Below are 21,495 nucleotides of genomic sequence, written 5' to 3' on the forward strand. Positions count from 1 at the left end.
AGCACTGTCCTTCACATGGGTTAGATCATTTAGGAGGGTGTTTGAGGCTTCATGGTGTGAACAGTGTTATGCTGTCCATGATGTTGCCCTATGCACTGTGATGGCCAATTTTATGTGCCAACTTGCTGGTCATGGAACATCCAAATAAATCATTATTTCTGGTTGTAACTGTGAGGGTATTTCTGGATGAGATGAGCATTTGAATTGGTGACTTAGTAGAATAGAAGGCCTTCCCCAATGTGGGTGGGCATCCTCCAATCTGTTGAAGGCCCAAATGGAACAGAAGGCAGAAAAAGGAAAAATCCTCCCCCTTTTTCCTATCTCATTGTTTCAGATAGAACATTTCTCCTCATTTTCTACTTCTCCTCAACTAGGATTCACACCATCAGAACCCCTGATTCACAGGCCTACAGACGGACAGACTTCAATCACTGGCTTTCCTAGCTTTACACCATGTAGACAGGAGATTGTGGAATTTCTCAGCCTCCATAAATAGGGAACTACATTCCTCAAGATAAACCTTCTTCATATATATATTTATATATATATATATAAAAACATATATAAAATATATACATTATATATATACACACACACAGAGAGATGTAAATGTACATATAAAATATCTCTTATTGGCTCTGTTTCTTTGAATAACTCTGACTGATAAAGCTGGATAATTGCAGACAGTTTCTTTTATTATATTTGGCTTCATAGTCCTCAAATAGAACTTAGAAGAAACAGCAAAATCAAATACATGAAAATTAGTTCCAAACTACTGGTGAGGAAACTAAGACACCAGAAACAGACAGCCAGATATTGGCCCAGAGGGGTTCCTTTTCCACCAGGGATTAGCTGTTCTTTGGCAAGTCCAGGGAAAGCTTACAGGTGAGCTCTTCCAAACCTGGGATTGTTGGGTGAGCCTTTGACAACTATCCTGAGGGCAGGAGAGTTGTTGCAGGATGTGTCTAGTAATCCATAAATAATGATTAATCCACATGGGGAGGCACAACAAGGAAAATTGCAGCCATTGATGTGAATCCTGTCTCGTGATATGCCAAGTCTTCCCCATGTGTTACTAGGCATCTCCCTCTGAGGGGCATCAGCAGCTGTATATATATGTGCTGGACCCTCTCAAGACCTGGCATATGCTGACCACTACCACACAGATCCTATCTTTCACATCATCAGTATCTCCTCCATCTGTGGTCACTGTTCGTTCATTTTTTTTTTTTTTTTGCATGTGTCACTGTGCAGCTTGTGGGCTCTTAGTTCTGCAACCAGGGATCAAACCTGGGCCCACAGCAGTAAAAGCACTGAGATTTAGCCACTGGACCACCAGGAAAGTGCTGCCATTCATTCTTGTCTTATTTATACTTCATTCCACATTTATGGCCTGTCTGTAGACAATAATGACTTCTCATTTACTGTGTACAGTACATGGGTTTGAGGTATGCTGTTTGGATTCATACCATAATTACTAATCCTACCAGGTGAATATCCTTCATTGTTTTTGTGCCTCAGTTTCCTCATCAGTAGAGTGAGGATACTAATAAGAACTATGTCATCAGGCTGCCATGACCCTTAGTGAGCTCATGCAAAGCATTTAGACCAGTACCTTACAGTCCTAAATGTTCATTGGAAGGACTGATGCTGAAGCTGAAACTCCAATACTTTAGCCACCTGATGCAAAGTAATTACACACTAGAAAAGACCCTGATGCTGGGAAAGATTGAAAGTGGGAAGAGAAGGGGCCGACAGAGGATGAGATGCTTGGATGGCATCAGTGACTCAATGGACATGAGTTTGGGTAAGCTTCAGGAGTTGGTGATGGACAGGGAAGCCTGGCTTGCTGCAATCCCTGGGGTCGCAAAGAGTCAGACACAACTGAACGAGTGAAGTGAACTGAACTAACATACACTAAACTTTCATGTAAAGTTAACTAGGACTGTGACTTTATCACCATGCATGTTTCTGGTCAAATACACTCTCCCTTCTGGAGACTTTATGCTAGCTTCACCAACAAGGGTCTAATTTCTCTAAGTAATTTTCTACTTACCATTCATGTAACATAATCCACATCTTAGTAACATGTAAGCCAGTTTGCCAGCTGTTTTGTTCCATAATTATTACTTTCATCTATGTTAATGTCTCTGTTGACTTATTAACTCTTGCACATGTCTTCACGTATATGTCTTGTTCTTATAAGTTTTACCACGAGTTCCCAATTCATCAGCTTAGTAGATAATTTTTCTCCTGATATAATATAGCTATATACAGCACAATACATATGAGGATTGAATAGTACATAAGAAGACAGTGAAATCTTACCTTTCATTAAGAGATCCCCAGTGATATTCCCCACTGAGAATGTCATAAACCCCATTGTCTCCTCATTGCTTTGGCAGAAGTCACAATGTGGGTGGTATCTGATACAGGGATTGGCAAAAATGTACTGAAGATTTGGTTGACCATATCAGGCCTGTCTGTCAAGAAAAGATGCACCAGGCTGAAACGTGTGTTGCATGAGAGTTGCATGAGAGAAGACGTTTAAAGGATTAAGGAAGAGCAAGTGCACAGGAGCAGGACTGTGAAAGAACATGGTTTTCTTAGTAAAGAACACATATTATGTCCTTGAGGGAAAAGACAGTTAACAATATAACATGCAAAACATGAAGGGAAAGTAGATAAGTGGTCCAAGGTGAAGAACCATGTATTGGATGTGGTAAACTCCACTGAGATCCAATTCACTTTTCAAATATACCATTTGGGTGTCAGTGCACAGAACAGATCAAAACAGAGGGTCAGCAGAAAAGGGAGACTGAGTACCCATGGCCACTTCACTCCAATATCATGTCAGACTTGCGCATGGACGAGCACAGCATGTCTGCTGCCATGTGAAACAGGGCCTGGCTATGGATGTGAGAGTGGAAGGCAAGGACCACAGTATCACCGGAGAAGCAGTATAAGCAACCATCAAGCTCAAGTTAAAACAGGTCAAGCCTGTCAGGACCATCTTGAGGAGAGGAATGACCCCCTCCTTGGCTGCCTGCAGTAGTGCTTGAATCCAAGTGTCAGATGCATTTTGAGTTCCAGCAGCTGCACACGGAGGCCGCAAGTGATTGGCAGTCCCTAGTGGAGCCCTCCAAGGACACCCCAGCCAAGCCTCTACCCTGCCTCCCTGAAACATGCTCTAGCCTAAGCCCTCACCACCTGGCTGAGGGCTGGCCTCCAGATGCCCTAGGGGGTCTGTCTGCCTAGGCCATGCTTCTTTTACTTCCCTTTGGGGGCCTGGGATTAACCACCTCCTGGCATCCCTTCCTGGGGTCAGGTGTGGGCCTGTTACTAATACTACTTGCATGTGTGTCCAAATATTTAATGTTCCTCCTTCTGCCAAAGTGATGAATGTCCACACTGAAGCAGTCTGCATCAGGGCTTCCACACGTGCAGGCACCCACCCACACACACACACTGACAAAAGGTCATTCATATTCTCAACTTTATATAATATGTACAAACTTCCTACAAAGATGTCTCCCAAACTCGATCCACTCATGAATGGAATGAAAGTACCTGTTTCCCTGCATTCTGAATGTTAGATTTTCCAACCATCATTGTACATCTTATAGGGAAAAGGCGTGTCTCAAATTCTCTGGTTTGAATGTGTTTGAAAAATATTTGGGAACAGACTGAAAAACATTTGAATGAAAATTACACCAGATAGTCACTGCAGAGGGCAAACACACTGAAACCATACTCACAGAAAACTAGTCAATCTAATCACACTAGGACCACAGCCTTGTCTAACTCAATGAAACTAAGCCATGTCTGTGGGGCAACCCAAGATGGGCAGGTCATGGTGGAGAAATCTGACAGAATGTGGTCCACTGGAGAAGGGAATGGTAAACCACTTCAGTATTTTTGCCTTGAGAACCCCATGAACAGTATGAAAAGGCAAAACGATAGGATACTGGAAGAGAAACTCCCCAGGTCAGTAGATGCCCAATATGCTACTGGAGATCAGTGGAGAAACTACAGAAAGAATGAAGGGATGGAGCCAAAGCAAAAAGAATACCCAGCTGTGGATGTGACTGGTGATAGAAGTAAGATCCGATGCTGTAAAGAGCAATATTGCATAGGAACCTGGAATGTCAGGTCCATGAATCAAGGCAAATTGGAAGTGGTCAAACAAGAGATGGCAAGAGTGAATGTTGACATTCTAGGAATCAGCGAACTGAAATGGACTGGAATGGGTGAATTTAACTCAGATGACCATTATATCTACTACTGAGGGCAGGAATCCCTCAGAAGAAATGGAGTGGCCATCATGGTCAACAAAAGAGTCTGAAATGCAGTACTTGGATGCAATCTCAAAAACGACAGAATGATCTCTGTTCGTTTCCGAGGCAAACCATTCAATATCACAGTAATCCAAGTCTATGCCCCAACCAGTAATGCTGAAGAAGCTGAAGTTGAACGGTTCTATGAAGACCTACAAGACCTTTTAGAACTAACACCCCAAAAAGATGTCCTTTTCATTATAGGGGACTGGAATGCAAAAGTAGGAAGTCAAGAAACACCTGGAGTAACAGGCAAATTTGGCCTTGGAATATGGAATGAAGCAGGGCAAAGACTAATAGAGTTTTGCCAAGAAAATGCACTGGTCATAACAAACACCCTCTTCCAACAACACAAGAGAAGACTCTACACATGGACATCACCAGATGGTCAACACTGAAATCAGATTGATTATATTCTTTGCAGCCAAAGATGGAGAAGCTCTATACAGTCAGCAAAAACAAGACCAGGAGCTGACTGTGGCTCAGACCATGAACTCCTTATTGCCAAATTCAGACTTAAATTGAAGAAAGTAGGGAAAACCACTAGACCATTCAGGTATGACCTAAATCAAATCCCTTATGATTATACAGTGGAAGTGAGAAATAGATTTAAGGGCTTAGATCTGATAGATAGAGTGCCTGATGAACTATGGAATGAGGTTCGTGATATTGTACAGGAGACGGGGATCAAGACCATCCCCACGGAAAAGAAATGCAAAAAAGCAAAATGGCTGTCTGGGGAGGCCTTACAAATAGCTGTGAAAAGAAGAGAAGCAAAAAGCAAAGGAGAAAAGGTAAGATATAAACATCTGAATGCAGAGTTCCAAAGAATAGCAAGAAGAGATAAGAAAGCCTTCTTCAGGGATCAATGCAAAGAAATAGAGGAAAACAACAGAATGGCAAGGACTAGGGATCTCCTCAAGAAAATCAGAGATACCAAAGGAACATTTCATGCAAAGATGAGCTCGATAAAGGACAGAAATGGTATGGACCTAACAGAAGCAGAAGATATTAAGAAGAGATGGCAAGAATACACAGAAGAACTGTACAAAAAAGATCTTCACGACCCAGATAATCACGATGGTGTGATCACTGACCTAGACCCAGACATCCTGGAATGTGAAGTCAAGTGGGCCTTAGAAAGCATCACTATGAACAAAGCTAGTGGAGGTGATGGAATTCCAGTTGAGCTATTCCAAATCCTGAAAGATGATGCTGTGAAAGTGCTGCATTCAATATGCCAGCCAATTTGGAAAACTCAGCAGTGGCCACAGGACTGGAAAAGATCAGTTCTCATTCCAATCCCAAAGAAAGGCAATGCCAAAGAATGCTCAAACTACCACACAATTGCACTCATCTCACACGCTAGTAATGCTCAAAATTCCCCAAGCCAGGCTTCAGCAGTATGTGAACCGTGAACTTCCTGATGTTCAAGCTGGTTTTAGAAAAGGCAGAGGAACCAGAGATCCAATTGCCAACATCCGATGGATCATGGAAAAAGCAAGAGAGTTCCAGCAAAACATCTATTTCTGCTTTATTGACTATGCCAAAGCCTTTGACTGTGTGGATCACAATCAACTGTGGAAAATTCTGCAAGAGATGGGAATACCAGACCACCTGATCTGCCTATTGAGAAATTTGTATGCAGGTCAGGAAGCAACAGTTAGAACTGGACATGGAACAACAGACTGGTTCCAAATAGGAAAAGGAGTTCGTCAAGGCTGTATATTGTCACCCTGTTTATTTAACTTCTGTGCAGAGTACATCATGAGAAACGCTGGACTGGAAGAAACACAAGCTGGAATCAAGATTGCCGGGAGAAATATCAATAACCTCAGATATGCAGATGACACCACCCTTATGGCAGAAAGTGAAGAGGAACTCAAAAGCTTCTTGATGAAAGTGAAAGTGGAGAGTGAAAAAGTTGGCTTAAAGCTCAACATTCAGAAAACGAAGATCATGACATCCGGTCCCCTCACTTCATGGGAAATAGATGGGGAAACAGTGGAAACAGTGTCAGACTTTATTTTTGGTGGGCTCCAAAATCACTGCAGATGGTGACTGCAGCCATGAAATTAAATGATGCTTACCTCTTGGAAGAAAAGTTATGACCAGCCTAGATAGCATATTCAAAAGCAGAGACATTACTTTGCCAACAAAGTTTCGTCTAGTCAAGGCTATGGTTTTTCCTGTGGTCATGTATGGACATGAGAGTTGTACTGTGAAGAAGGCTGAGTGCCAAAGAATTGATGCTTTTGAACTGTGGTGTTAGAGAAGACTCTTGAGAGTCCCTTGGACTGCAAGGAGATCCAACCAGTCCATTCTGAAGGAGATCAGCCCTGGGATTTCTTTGGAAGGAATGATGCTAAAGCTGAAACTCCAGTACTTTGGCCACCTCATGTGAAGAGTTGGATCATTGGAAAAGACTCTGATGCTGGGAGGAACTGAGGGCAAGAGGAGAAGGGGATGACAGAGGATGAGATGGCTGGATGGCATCACTGACTCGATGGACGTGAGTCTGGGTGAACTCCGGGAGTTGGTGATGGACAGGGAGGCCTGGCGTGCTGCGATTCATGGGGTCGCAAAGATTCGGACACCACTGAGCTACTGATCTGATCTGATCTGATTCATTACACTTCTGTAACTATCCTCTGTGGACTGCCTGATCAAGAACGTGGCCCCTCTATCCGTTGGTCAGTGTGAAGTTGTCCCTGTAAACCCAGACTTGTGTCTGGTTTCTGTAGTGATGGCATTCCGGCTTAGGACTATGACCTTAACCTGTGAAGTTCAGTGTAAATGTGGATCGTTAGTGTCAGTGTTGCCCCTCCTCCTTCCCCGCAGGAGATGGGCTCCATGCTGCCACAACATAGGGCTGGACCAGGGTGTGCAACTTGTTGTGAATCTTCTGGGATTGGTTCAGTCACCCAGAGTAGATCTACATCTGAAAGAGTAATGACTGCCCCAAGTTGACCCACATCACTTGTCCAAATCAGCAGAGAAACTCAGACCACACATAGCAGGAAACAGACCTTCATATCTGTGCCACTGTGGCTGGAGACCAGGAAGAAATTTTAGTGTGTGTCCCTAGCCTGTGTGTCTGGGATATAGAGAGATAGAAAAATAGATCGCTGGAGGGATAAAGAGACAGAAAGAAGAATAGGGAGGTGGGAGGAAGGCTGAAAGGACACCAGCGTTGGAAGTAAGGCACAGACTAGCCTGCATTTGCCTGTGTTTGGAGGAGACTTGTACCATAGGGGCTTCCAAGATACTCACAGCCTTTCCAGTCTGAGTCCATGCTTCATCCAAGCTTCACCAGAATCCCTCCATGCCTGGAGATCCATCCGGAATGTCATGAGATGACCACCAGTCAGTCCCAAAGTCTTGGCAGAAAGGTGCACCGAGCCTTTCAAGTCCTGGCATCCCTGGGGCGGGGAAATGAATCAGAACAAAAAGCAGAAAAGGAACCTAGAATGGGCAAGTCCCTACTCATTCTTTTTTCCTATAAGCTTCCTGTCACCCACTCATTTATCTCCAAGTTGAGACCACATTCAAGTAAAAAGGAGAGTAGAAGGATGCAGGGCGCCCTGCTCTCTGAATGTGTGTGTGTGTGTGTGGAAGGGGCAGGTGAGCCCTAGAAATTTACAAGATCCTTGACCTCCACCAGAATAACAGAGTTCTAAAGGTGCACACCAGGTCCAGGAGGTACGTGTCCTGCTACAAGAGTGTGACTGTGCACTGAGACCCTACTTCTGAGTGCCAGGATATCCAGTGTTTCACATAGCTGCCCTGCATGATCAGGTTTATCCCCACAGCAATAGTTATGAGGGAGACACATATAGCCTGGCCATAAAAAGCCCTCAATAAATGGAAAAAATTATGCACCTTCCTCTCAGGTCATCCCCAGGTTCAAAACTCCTTGGTCTCGTATAAAACAGAAAACATGTCCATTGATTCATTATGTAATTAATACACACGGATCCATATTCAGAGTATGGGTGAGAAGTAGACCCACCACCTCCAACATCCAATCTCAGCAAGTTTCTCTCCTGCCTGATGACTTGGACTTGCATAGCTAAGTCTGGTAGCTCACATCTTAATGGGTAAGTCATTCTTTAACACAAGTAGGTGATAATATTGAAACAAAGAAAGAAATGTATAGAAGACCTTTTTCAACCTCCACATACTGAGGAACCCCTCAGGCAGGAGATGACAAGTTGCAGCTTTGGGGATCCTTAGACCGTGATGGCAAGATGTGAGTTGCTGACACCTGCATTCTTGAACATCTTTATGAATAATCAGGGAGAGACCTGAGCCCACCACCCAGCAGGCACATCTTCAATCAAGACAGACTGTGACAGTCTCGCTTCTTTTCCCCAGGAGAGCGATTTCAATGAGCACAAGGTTTTAATGACCTCCCTAGCCCTCCCTGATTCAGATCCTATGTGCACCAAAGTTGTGTTGTCTCACTCCAAAGCCACATGAGCCTTGCCCGTGCACAAGCCTGCCATGTGTGGTGGCCATGTGAAACAGGGCATGCCTGTGGATGTGCGCACGGAAGGCAAGGACAATGGCTTCACCCGAGGAGCAGTATGGGCAGCCACCTACCCCATGTTGGACAAAGTCAACACCTGTCTGGACCACCTGGAGGACAGAAATAAGCACCTTCCTGGCTGCCTCCCAGAGTGCTTGAATCTAACTGGTAGACACATCTTGAGTTCCAGGAGCTGGTCAAGGAGGCCTAAAGCAATTGGCAGTCCCTAGTGGAGTCCTACAAGGGCCTGGAGCCTGGCCTCAACCCTGCCTCCCTGAGCCAGGCTCTAGGCTGAGCCTTCATGACCTGACTTGGGACTGGACTGCAGATGTCCTGGGGGATCTGCCTGCATAGGCCCTCTTTCTGGTACTTCCCTTCACCTGCCTGGCATACATCCCCCTCCCCCACCTGGCATTCCCACCTGGGGCCAGGAATGCGCCTGTGACCCACCCAACTTGCCTGCCTGCGCAACTCCTGGATGCTCCCCGCTCTGCCTATGTTCATTAGGCAGATTAAACAGTTAGCTTAAAATCCTCTGGAATCACTATTCCTGAATCATGTTGCCACTTGAACGAATATTTCACAAAATGTTGTCAGCATTCTCAGCTCTACAAAGGGTTTATAAATTTACTATTAGAAATTTTATGCAATGTGTGTAGAGTTTTGATTTTTTTTAAGCACTAGTCGAAGGCAATTGCTTCAGCCACTCAGTTACCTTTTCGATTCTTTTCATTTATACTCTGGTAATGATTGATATGTAGTGAATAATTCCTAATACTCAAAGGACTGGATTCTAATACAAATTGGAATAGGAGCTTTTTGTGTGCTTCCAGGTTTTTGTTTCCATGACTTCTGATGGTCTCCAGAACCATGCTGGGCCACTCCTTGTATTCTCACCCAAAGCAGGAATAGGAGATACACCCCCCATGCACACACGATATCCAGGTATTCATCTGTCATCCTCATGAATAAGTGAAAAGGATCACTTCTCCTAGGAAGATGTCAGATTATCTACCATCATTCTTATCTTAACAAGGGCAGAACTTCAGTTCTGGCCTCAAGACCCTTCCCCCTGCCACCCACCACCTGTTATCAATGCCAAGATTACTGAGCCCAGAGTCCCACTCGGTACCTGGTGTGATGCACGTGGGAGCCACATCTTCACTGATGCTGCCTGGAGTCATCACAAAGAATGACATCTACAATGGGAGTTTTTCCATCATACATATTTTATTGAAAAACAACATTTTACAAATTGAAAATAGTTTAGACAGTCACCTGCTCCTCTTTGACATGAGTGGTATGGTATATCTTCCATTTGCCAAGACTGGTGAGATCAGCATAGCAACTGAAACCGTCTGTAAACAAGGCCTCTGGTTATATTTCCTACTGCAAAGGACCACAGAGAATTCACCTCAAGGACACAGATTTTGGTAAAATATAAGCAAACTGGATGGTGAACAGTGGCTTCTACTTATTCCTCTTGCATGAGGTGCCATTGGCACAAGTTCCACTGAAGGAAATTCCCTGTGGCCTGAGTTTGGCCCAGGGTATGGCAATCACAATTTGTGGGAGGCAGACACCTCTGGGGACCTGGTATCTTATGTTAGGGTACTGCAGGGAAAATATAAAGTTACATAAGACACAAAGTTTTAATTTTCCCCATTGAAAACTGACAGCAGGCCTTCACCCCTCCCTTTGCTTTAGAGGGTTAACTTTGCAAAACGTGTCAGTTCTTTCTCTGCCTCTTTATATGTGTGGAAATCATTAAAAAAGCTCAATAAGCCTCTTGCCAATTTGAATGCTCCTTTAAGGACCTGGCAGGAAAATCCTTGCAAAAGGGGAGAGCTAGGTAAGGAAAGAAAAACTTAGGCAGTTGAAACCAGAAACTGCTAGACCTTCTGGACACTCAGAGAAAGAAATGACCATCAAAGTAGTGCACAAGAATCAATTAAAGTTCAGGAGAAGATCATAAAAAGGTTTGGCAAGGCAGCATCTTAAGATTACAGCATCCACAGAAGCAGGAGATGTTCCTTCTCAGAACTTCCTCAGGTTATGTTATTATGCAACAGTATAAAACATTATAAAGAACATTAAACATTGCACAGAACGAGCAGTGGTAGCAAAATCATCTCCTGGCAGAGAGGCCTACAGTTCACTAGGAAAATGAAATGTGAAGACCTGATCCCAGTATTAATGCCTGAATGTCAGTACAGGTCCACATTCACTCACTTCACAGCTATCCATTTGCTTTACCATTGTCTATATCACAGTTATGGCCACCCAATGGTAGTGAGAGGGAAAAGGGCTACTAGACAGGAGACAGAGCCCTGAACCCATAATGTCTGCCACATGTTTCACGCCAAAGATCCTTGTCATCTCCACTGTCAGTCTTTCCTTATACTCTCAGAAGCTCCTCCTCATACCCCTGCTGGGCTCAAATTTAGCTATCAAGAGGAAGCCTTAAATGGGGGAACCACTGGACCCTTTCCCTCCCCAAACTGATCTCCCCTTTCCTCTCGTCCTTCCTGTAGTGCAACATCACAAAAAAATGCAAAACTGCCACTCCACTGTTGTACTAAAAAAACTTCTTCCTAGAGAGTGCAGTGGGTTCCCCTGAGGCAATGTCACCCTCACCAACAAGAAGACCCAAATGGAAGAGAAGCCACCACCAAGCAGAAAGGCTTTCTAGCAGATAAACAGATGGAGAGACAGCTACAGCCTGGGGGTGTAGCCCTCTCCAGCAAGAGGAAAACAAGGTCTTCATCCTCCAGTCCTCACAAATGACTCAGTCATTTCCTGGTCACCCAGACTCATCAGCACATACTGCCAAGGAAACAATGGCCAGAATAAAGGACGGCTCCTTGACAAGACCGACCTGACCTCATGTCTCCAACCAATGTGCATAGTGTGCTCAACGGAAGAGTGCCAAAAGAGATCACAGAAAGTTCAAACCACATACCCGCACATAGAGCTGAGACACTTCATGATTCACAGTATGGCCTTGCTCTGCACAATGGCACAGACTTTTGACAACAGACGACTCTCTTCTGCTCCAGAGCCTACATTACCCATGGCATTTGTGGCACTGAAGTCTGATTCAGACCAGAGGTACCTTACCATCCAAACACAACATTTTCCATAACCCTTGCTTTAGAGAAGTCTGACTCAAGCCAGGGCCAGCTCACACCAAGAACCCCTCGTTTTGAATGCCCTTTGTGGCATTGAAGTCTGGCTCAGAAGAACTAACTTACCATCGGGATCCAACATTTCCCATGACTCTTGTGTTAAAGAAGTCTGACTCAGGCCAGAATCAATTTATGCTCTGAACCCCACATTTCCTATGCCATTTGAGACACAAAGTATGACTCAGGCCAGAGCTAATTTACCACCCAGACCCAACATTTTCCATGTCCCTTGTGGCACAGAAGTTTGACTCAGGCCAGAAGTAACTTACGCCCCTGACCCAACATTTCTCATGCTCCTTGAAGCAGAGAAGTCTGACTAGGGCAAGAGCCTATTTGCCACCTAGACCCAACATTTCCCATGACCCTCACTTTAGTGAAGTCTGACTCAGGCCAGAGTTGACTTACTACCCTGACCAAACATTTCTAATGCCCTTTGTGGCACAGAAGTTTGACTTAGGCCAGAGCACACTTACCACCTGGATCCAACATTTCTATAACTCTTGCTTTAGAGAAGTCTGACTCAGGACAGAGCCATTTGATGCTCAGGACCAAACATTTTCCATGCCCCTTGGCGACACAAAGGTATGCCTCAAGCTAGAGCCAACTTTCTTCCCAGACCCAATATTTCCCATGACCCTCTGTGACAGAGTAGTCTGATCCATGGCTAGTGCCAACTTACCACCCAGACCCAAATTTCCCCAAGCCCCATGGGACACAGAATTCTGACAACAGGCCTCAGCCAATTTTTGCCCTGGAGCCAACATTCACCATGCCTACATGCTACCATTGCCACTCTGGGCCTTCTTTAGGATTTTGCAAGTCACCTGTGATGTGTGAGCTTTGAAGGAAGTAGTGTCTGGCTGGTATATCAGTAGAACATACCAAGAATAGCCCGTGAATTTCAGCTGTCTCTTTACAGCACACAGGGACATCTCAACAGGAAAGCTGAGCTGAACCAAGTACAGTCAAGATCAGTGGGCACCTCCCAGGAGACTCCTCAGATTACTCTTCTAGGCCACAGTATAGGAGGGGCAATGGCCACCTTCCCTGAGCTGCTTTTCAGAGCCTAAGGCAGTGCACACACTGAAGCAGGAACACAAGAACTTCTCTAACAGTGGCATATAGAAGTCTGAGGAATGCTGTAAAGTAGGGTAAAACACCCAGTATAAAAGTCACCTGTGCCAGAAGGCAATCTATTCTCATATCTCACTCAAGGATGTGCATCGGTATCGTTGGTCCCCATGCTCTGCTTATCCTAGGCAGTGACATGGATGTTGAAGGGGAAGAAAACAATTCTTTGAATACAAGAAGCTTCTCGTATCTTTCACACCACAGTTCCTTGTCCTTAATCATTATGAGCAGCTGCATCCAGTGCTGCTCTTCCCCACCTTTGCCCATCTGCAACCATCAGGCCTCAGAAGGAAGGACCATGGTCTATATGCCATTCCATCTTTTCTGATCAGAAAGGCTCCAGCCCTGGTATGACTCTGTAACATCTATAAGCCTCTCTGTAAAAGAAGAGACAATCAAACTGGCTGGCCAATCAGCCATGAAATCCATTTAGTTCAACATGTATTCTCCCCAATTTGAGGAGCATTTTACTTCCAGTTATTTCTACCACTGTGAAAACACACTGTGTCACCCCCAGATAGCCATATTGACTGGAAATGAGGAGATGCGGGTGTTGGTAACCCCCAACTTTTCAAGCAAGAAAATGTTAGTTAAGAAAGCTTCTCGAAGCTTAGTAATTAACATCACAAGATATGGGGCCCACTAAACCCAACACTAACACCCTTCTACACCATTTGTTGAGAGTGAAGGGCTCTGTCACCATGGCAATGTAAGAATCCATTCTATACTACAAATGTCCCTTGCAAAAGAGAGCATTATCTATTTCTTACAAGTAGTACACAAATCAGAGGAATTGAGAAGATTATGAAATAAACCAGTGAAAAGAACTGAGGATAGTTCTTGCTTCTGTTAATCTTCATATAATTGGTGGTTGTGGTGGTTTTCTTATTAGCATAATCACCACGAAAACCACTATCATGGCCACCACCATCATCATCACTTCCAGTAGGCTAACATGCCTCTCAAAATGACTGCTGCTATCCTGATGAACCTAGAGTCTGTATATTACAGGAAAGCAGGATTAAAAGAAAGATACCTCATTTCAAAGGCCATGCCTTCAAATGCCCAATATTACCCATTTCTCTGCAACCACATAAGTCAGGGGAAAGCGTGAGCTTCATACAGATAACATATTTGGAAGACCTTGTAGTACATTACCATTTCCACCCAAGAGAAAGCATTCATCCATTGAGCTTGACAGAGATAACTTGGTACATTCCTTCAGCTTGATGCATATAATGATGCATTCATCGATTGAGCTTGATACAGATAACTTAGATTGAAGACATTACCATTGCCACTGGAGAGAAAACAATCATCGAATACATGCCTCAGAAGGCTAAGTGACAAGGCAGGCCTAGGGATCAACGCCTGGAATAGCACAGAGGAGCCAGGTCACATCTGACCTGTATTGAGTAGTGTCCCTTTCTCTTGCTCAAGAGTGCGAGTTCTTGGAGGCCGGGCCGGCCCGAGGGCGCCTGCGCGCTGAGGCGGGGTGAGCTTCCCAGCAGGCCGGCTGCAGAGGGCGCTAGGGGCAGACGCGGCGGTTTAGCTGGAGCGCAGGACGCCGGGCCCCAGCAGCAGAATATGGCGGCGCTCAGCAAGAAGTGCTGTGTGTACTGCCTAGCCGAGGTAAGCCCGCTGTGCTTTCGCTGCACCGAGTGCCAGGACATCGAGCTGTGCCCCGAGTGCTTCTCCGCCGGCGCCGAGATCGGCCACCACCGCCGCTACCATGGCTACCAGCTGGTGGACGACGGGCACTTCACGCTCTGGGGGCCCGAGGTCGAGGGCGGCTGGACCTGCCGCGAGGACCAGCTGCTGCTGGATGCCATCGAGCAGTTCGGCTTCGGGAACTGGGAGGACATGGCAGCTCACGTCGGCACTTCCCGGACCCCCCAGGAAGTGATGGAGCATTACATAATCATGTACATCCACGGAAACCTGGGGAAGGCCTGCATCCCCGACTCCATCCCCAACCGGGTGACTGACCACACCTGCCCCAGTGGGGGGCCCCTCTCTCCCAGCCTCACCACCCCCTTGCCTCCCCTAGACATCTCGGTGGCCGAGCAGCAGCAGCTGGGCTACATGCCGCTGCGGGACGAGTATGACATTGAGTATGACCAGGACGCCGAGACGCTCATCACTGGGCTCTCGGTCAACTATGACGAGGAGGACGTGGAGATTGAGCTGAAGCGTGCGCACGTGGACATGTACGTGTGCAAGCTCCGCGAGCGGCAGCGGCGCAAGAACATCGCACAGGACTACAACTTGGCACCCGCCTTTCTGGGCAAGGACAAGAAGGAGGAGGAGTGGGCGGCACAGCGCAAGGTCACCAAGGAGGAGAAGGAGCTGCGGCTGAAGCTGCGGCTGCTCTACCAGCTCATGTGGTGCAAGGAGTTCGACGACCTGTTCGACACAATGTACAAGGAGAAGATGCTGCGCGCCAAGATCCGCGAGCTGCAGCGCTACCGGCACAATGGCATCACGAAGATTAAGGAGTCGGTGGAGTATGAGGTGGCCCGGCACAAGCGCGAAAAGTGCAAGGAGAACAAGGCTGTGGCGGCAGCGGCGGCGGGGGGCGGCAAGGAGGACGGCCGGGATGGTGAGTTTGCGGCCATCGAGCACCTGCCGGGCTTCGAGCTCCTGTCGCACCGCGAGAAGGTGCTGTGCAGCTCGCTGAACCTGAGCCCCGTGCGCTACGTGACCTTGAAGACCATCTTCATCAAGGACCACCTGAAGAAGCGCCAGGGCATCCCCTCCAAGAGCCGCCTGCCCAGCTACCTGGACAAAGTCCTCATGAAGAGGATCCTGAACTTCCTCACCGAGAGCGGGTGGATATCCAGGAACGCCTCTTGAAGCCCGCCGCCCGGAGCGCCTGGGACTGACGGACGGACGGATGGCTTGATGGTCGCTGCAAGAGCCGCACAGACAGCGAAAGGGGCGGGGGAAGCTTTGTGAGCCAAAACCAAACGGGTTGGGCGGGAGGGGGAGAGGAAACGCTTTTCCGCCCCCGCCCTCCCACCCACCCATTGTTGCTCTTTAAAAAAAATAATAAAAGGAGTTCTTTTTTTAGGGTATCAATTCTTTTTACGATCCTCTGAAGAAACAATAGCAACAGTCTGATCAAGGGGAAGACAAAACCTGTGTATATTTTAACTGAATCCCTAAACGTAGTACTTTAAGATGACGATTTGCCTTTAAGTGTTCAGTGTGGAGCCTCTGATGATGAGATCGGGAAATTGCCTTTTTTTGTTGATGCTTCCCAGTGGTACAGGACTGTGAGATGGGCAGAGAGGAGCCCTTCCCTGCTGGCCACCAGCGCACCCCCGTGACCTGAGCTCTGCTGCGGCCACCCTCGGTGTTGGGCAGGTGGCACTTTAGGCAGAGGGCGCCAGGCCTGGCAGGAGAAGATGCCAGGGACTCGCCAGGAGGAATCTGGTGTTGAATGGTTTGGTCAAACTGAGCTTCCCCGCAACGGCTGGAGGGGACACGGTCTACGTCGAGGAGAGGCGGAGACGGTGCTACGTCCTTCCAGGGGTTCTTAGCCAGGGTTCCTGGAGCAGCAGCACAGCGTCCCCAGGGGAACCTGCTGGCCCTTAAGGGACTTGGGCCTGCCCAGGCCTCGGATGCATGGGGCGGGACTTCGCAGGTCACTGGGACCCGTGCTGAAGTCTAAGAACTGTGGGCTTTAGCCGCTCCAGTGTCACTGATTTTCTACATCAGCTTCCTAGTTTGGTGAGGTTTTAAATTTAAGTCTTATTTTATATACATGATTGCCAGACTTTCACTAAGCTTGAGAAACAAAAGCTCCCTGTAAAATGTGTGTGGCCCTGGCCAAGAGCTGTCAAATGAGTTCTGTGCTTAAGTAAGTTGTAAGTGTGTGTGTCTCTTCTCGATGGTATGATGAATTTATTTAGGCTTGACTGTTTTTAAACACCATAATAAATGTATAATTTATGTTAAAAGTGTGAACCCTTTGTTACAAGGGAAAAATAATTTTATGATTGATTGACTCTTGCCCCATCAACTCCAGCTATTACTGTCGCATTAGTCCCGCCCCTGCTATTTGCTCGGAGTCTTTAAATTTCTATATTTAATTCTTAATAATAAATGAGTCACCATAATCCCATGGAATTAGATATTTTCAAAACTGAAACTCGAGTCACAGAAGATAATCAGCTGTTCAGAATGATGCTCTGGAAGGCCAGCATCCTGAGAATGTATTCAGACCGAAACTCTGCCTACCACCTCTTTTTTCCCCTTTTACACATTAAACAGGTTGAGAACCAAAAAAAAAAAAAAAAAAAGAGTGCAAGTTCTTGAGACTGCTGCCAATTGGAAAAACACCCTTTTCGAATGCTCTGCCTTGTGACTGCTTCCTAAGATGCTAATAGTCAGCAGAAGAACCCATGAAACAATTCACTGAGGCCTTCCCCACAGCCCCTCCAACAAAGAGAATCAGGAAGACTGTGATGTGATGGGCAGCCAGCACAAGCCTGTGTGGAAAGGAGAGAACGGGCCACAGTTATGGTTAAGTTTCACAACTCTTTTCACTAGCAAATGAGCCAGTCTTGGACACAATCATGTCTCGGTGAAGGAACACTACTTAGGAGAAAGCTTTCTCTTAGTATTATATGTTTCAGTTTGTCACCACATGAGGAATCCACAATGACACCCATCATCCAAGGATTTAATGTAATTTAACTTACTACAGGCGTAAACCAAAAGACGATGAATGTCAATGTGCTGGAAAAGGCCACACACTCTAGTTTCCCATCAAAAGGAATGTGCAATTTGAATGTGGGTAGGTGAAATTCAGGTTCTGTGATGCCAGCTTCTGACTGAATCTTGTATCACTAATAAAGCAGAGGAACCATAGTTATCTACTGAGACTGAAGGTTAAAAGGCTCTCTGAGAGTGTGTGTGCTCAGTCATGTTTGAGTCTTAACAACCCCATGGATTATAGCCTGCCAGGCTTCTCTGTCCATGGGGTTTCCCAGGCAAGAATATTGGAGTCAGTTGCCAATTCCTCCAAGGAGTCTTCCAAACCCAAGGATTGAACCCCGGTCTCCTGAATCCCCTGCATTGACAGGCAGATTCTTTATCATTCAGTTCAGTTCAGTTCAGTTCAGTCACTCAGTCGTGTCCGACTCTTTGCGACCTCATGAATTGCAGCACGCCAGGCCTCCCTGTCCATCACCAACTCCCGGAGTTCACACAGTCTCATGTCCATCCAGTCAGTGATGCCATCCAGCCATCTCATTTTCTGTGTCCCATTATCCTCCTGCCCCCAATCTTTCCCCAGCATCAGGGTCTTTTCCAATGAGTCAACTCTTCGCATGAGATGGCCAAAGTATTGGAGTTTCAGCTTTAGCATCAGTCCTTCCAATGAACACTCAGGACTGATCTCCTTTAGAATGGACTGGTTGGATCTCCTTGTGTCCAAGGGACTCTCAAGAGTCTTCTCCCACACCACAGTTCAAAAGCATCAATTCTTGGGTGCTCAGCTTTCTTCACAGTCCAACTCTCACATCCATACATGACCACTGGAAAAATCATAGCCTTGACTAGACGGACCTTTTTTGGCAAAGTAATGTCTCTGTTTTTGAATGTGCTATCTAGGTTGGCCACATTTCCAAGCAGTGAAAGTGAAAAAAAGTGAAGTCACTCAGTTGTGTCCGACTCTTTGTGACCCCATGGACTGTAGCCCACCAGGCTCTTCTGTCTGTGGGATTCTCCAGGCAAGAATACTGGAGTGGGTTGCCATTTCCTTCTCCATTCCAAGGAGTAAGCGTCTTTTAATTTCATGGCTGCAATCACCATCTGCAGTGATTTTGGAGCCCAGAAAAATAAAGTCTGACACTGTTTCCACTGTTTCCCCATCTATTTCCCATGAAGTGATGGGACCAGATGCCATGATCTTAGTTTTCTGAATGTTGAGCTTTAAGCCAACTTTTTTCACTCTCCACTTTCACTTTCATCAAGAGGCTTTGTAGTTCCTCTTCACTTTCTGCCATAAGGGTGGTGTCATCTGCATATCTGAGGTTATTGATATTTCTCCCGGCAATCTTGATTCCAGCTTGTGCTTCTTCCAGTCCAGCGTTTCTCATGATGTATTCTGCATAGAAGTTAAATTAGCAGGGTGACAAGATACAGCCTTGACGTACTCCTTTTCCTATTTGGAACCAGTCTGTTGTTCCATGTCCAGTTCTAACTGTTGCTTCCTGACCTGCATATAGGTTTCTCAAGAGGCAGGTCAGGTGGTCTGGTATTCCCATCTCTTGCAGAATTTCCCACAGTTGATTGTGATCCACACAGTCAAAGGCTTTGGCATAGTCAATAAAGCAGAAATAGATGTTTTGCTGGAACTCTCTTGCTTTTTCCATGATCCAGTGGATGTTGGCGATTTGATCTCTGGTTCCTCTGCCTTTTCTAAAACCAGCTTGAACATCAGGAAGTTCACGGTTCACGTATTGCTGAAGCCTGGCTTGGAGAATTTTGAGCATTACTTTACTAGCGTGTGAGATGAGTGCAATTGTGTGGTAGTTTGAACATTCTTTGGCATTGCCTTTTTTGGGATTGGAATGAAAACTGACCTTTTCCAGTCCTGTGGCCACTGCTGAGTTTTCCAAATTTGCTGGCATATTGAGTGCAGCACTTTCACAGCATCATCTTTCAGGATTTGAAATAGCTCAACTGGAATTCCATCACCTCCACTAGCTCCACTAGCTTTGTTTGTAGTGATGCTTTCTAAGGCCCACTTGACTTCACATTCCAGGATGTCTGGCTCTAGGTGAGTGATCACACCATCGTGATTATCTTGGTCGTGAAGATCTTTTTTGTACAGTTCTTCTGTGTATTCTTGCCACCTCTTCTTAATATCTTCTGCTTCTGTTAGGTCCATACCATTTCTGTCCTTTATCGAGCCCATCTTTGCATGAAATGTTCCCTTGGCATCTCTAATTTTCTTGAAGAGATCTCTAGTCTTTCCCATTCTGTTGTTTTTCTCTATTTCTTTGCATTGATCACTGAGGAAGGCTTTCTTATTTCTCCTTGCTATTCTTTGGAACTCTGTATTCAGATGCCTATATCTTTCCTTTTCTCCTTTGCTTTTTGCTTCTCTTCTTTTCACAGCTATTTGTAAGGCCTCCCCAGACAGCCATTTTGCTTTTTTGCATTTCTTTACCATTGCACCACCTTAAAAGCACCTTGTTAATGATTTTATGAGCTAAATCAAGGGAAATTGAGTAATGGTCTAAAAAGTTAAAGTTAGATCAGTTTGGTTTTTTAAATCTCTTGCAATTTTAAAGTACTTGGCCTACACTTAATTTTTTTTCTAAAATAGAGCATATTTTAAAGAAAATATTTTTATATGAATTTGTAATTCAGTATAAATAGTATTTGTCAAAGAGTGGTTTTCCTACGTATGGCCCATTGAAAAGGTATCAGAATGGTTTGTGTGTTGTAACTTTCTCTACAGAGAAGTAAATTGGTTTGATTTTTTTTAATGACTGATTTTTTTCTTAGATTATTTAAAGTGTGTAGTATGTGTAAATATAAATATATTACATCTGGATTTATATACCAAATATGTAAAACCAAAATATACCAAATTTTGGAATGCAGCCTATACATTTTGAAAATATGTTTCATGACATTGAAGAAGGAATTCATAGGACCTGGACTCCATCTTAGGCCTGTTCATGCTGATCATGCTCGGCCACCTTTCCAATGGACTCTGAACTCTGTGTTTAGTACCTATAAAAACAACAAGAGAAGGATAAGACCCCCTCCAGACAGGGGAACCTGGAAGATCGTATCTAGGTTACTCATCACCTAAGAGAAAACATACACTAATCACCCCTTCCTCCAGACAGGCCATAAATTTTTCTGTATCTATCAGAGTGTAACCTCGGGTTTATTGATTATTGGCTAACTGTTTGACTGTTTGAGCACATGAGCACATAGCACGTGAATGATGGGGTTACTGGGATTGTATTTTCCTTGGTTTATGTAAGTCTCAAGGAATTTGGAGTGGTGGGTTCAGACACGTACACATGGGGTATAAAAGATTTTCACAAATGCTGGTCGGGGTCCTTGGCTAAGAGGAGACTCTGCCTTGGGCCCGCCGGTGTAATAAACTGTACTCCACTATCTGCACTGTCCTTCTGAGTGAGTTTGTTTCCTGGAACGCATGGCTACAACAACATCAGTTAAATACTTGGAATTTGGTACTTGAGAAACTGTGTGTAGATTTTTTGTAGGTAGTTATTTTATTCAAACAGAGGAACAAATGTATGTTAGTTTG

General features: G+C 45.3%; 1 pseudogene across 1 annotated transcript; it reads left to right on the top strand.

The window, feature by feature from the left end:
- Nucleotides 1–14,722: 14,722 nt before the first annotated feature.
- On the top strand, nucleotides 14,723–16,258 carry LOC147341311 (transcriptional adapter 2-beta pseudogene; annotated as a pseudogene). Its single transcript, XR_015159432.1, has one exon. The product of XR_015159432.1 is annotated as a transcriptional adapter 2-beta pseudogene (transcript).
- The last annotated feature ends 5,237 nt before the right edge of the window (nucleotides 16,259–21,495 follow it).

The sequence above is a fragment of the Bos grunniens genome, chromosome X (assembly GCF_055505025.1).
Source record: "Bos grunniens cultivar Pamir isolate PY7600 chromosome X, Bosgru_T2T1.0, whole genome shotgun sequence".
NCBI classification, from domain to species: Eukaryota; Metazoa; Chordata; class Mammalia; order Artiodactyla; family Bovidae; genus Bos; species Bos grunniens.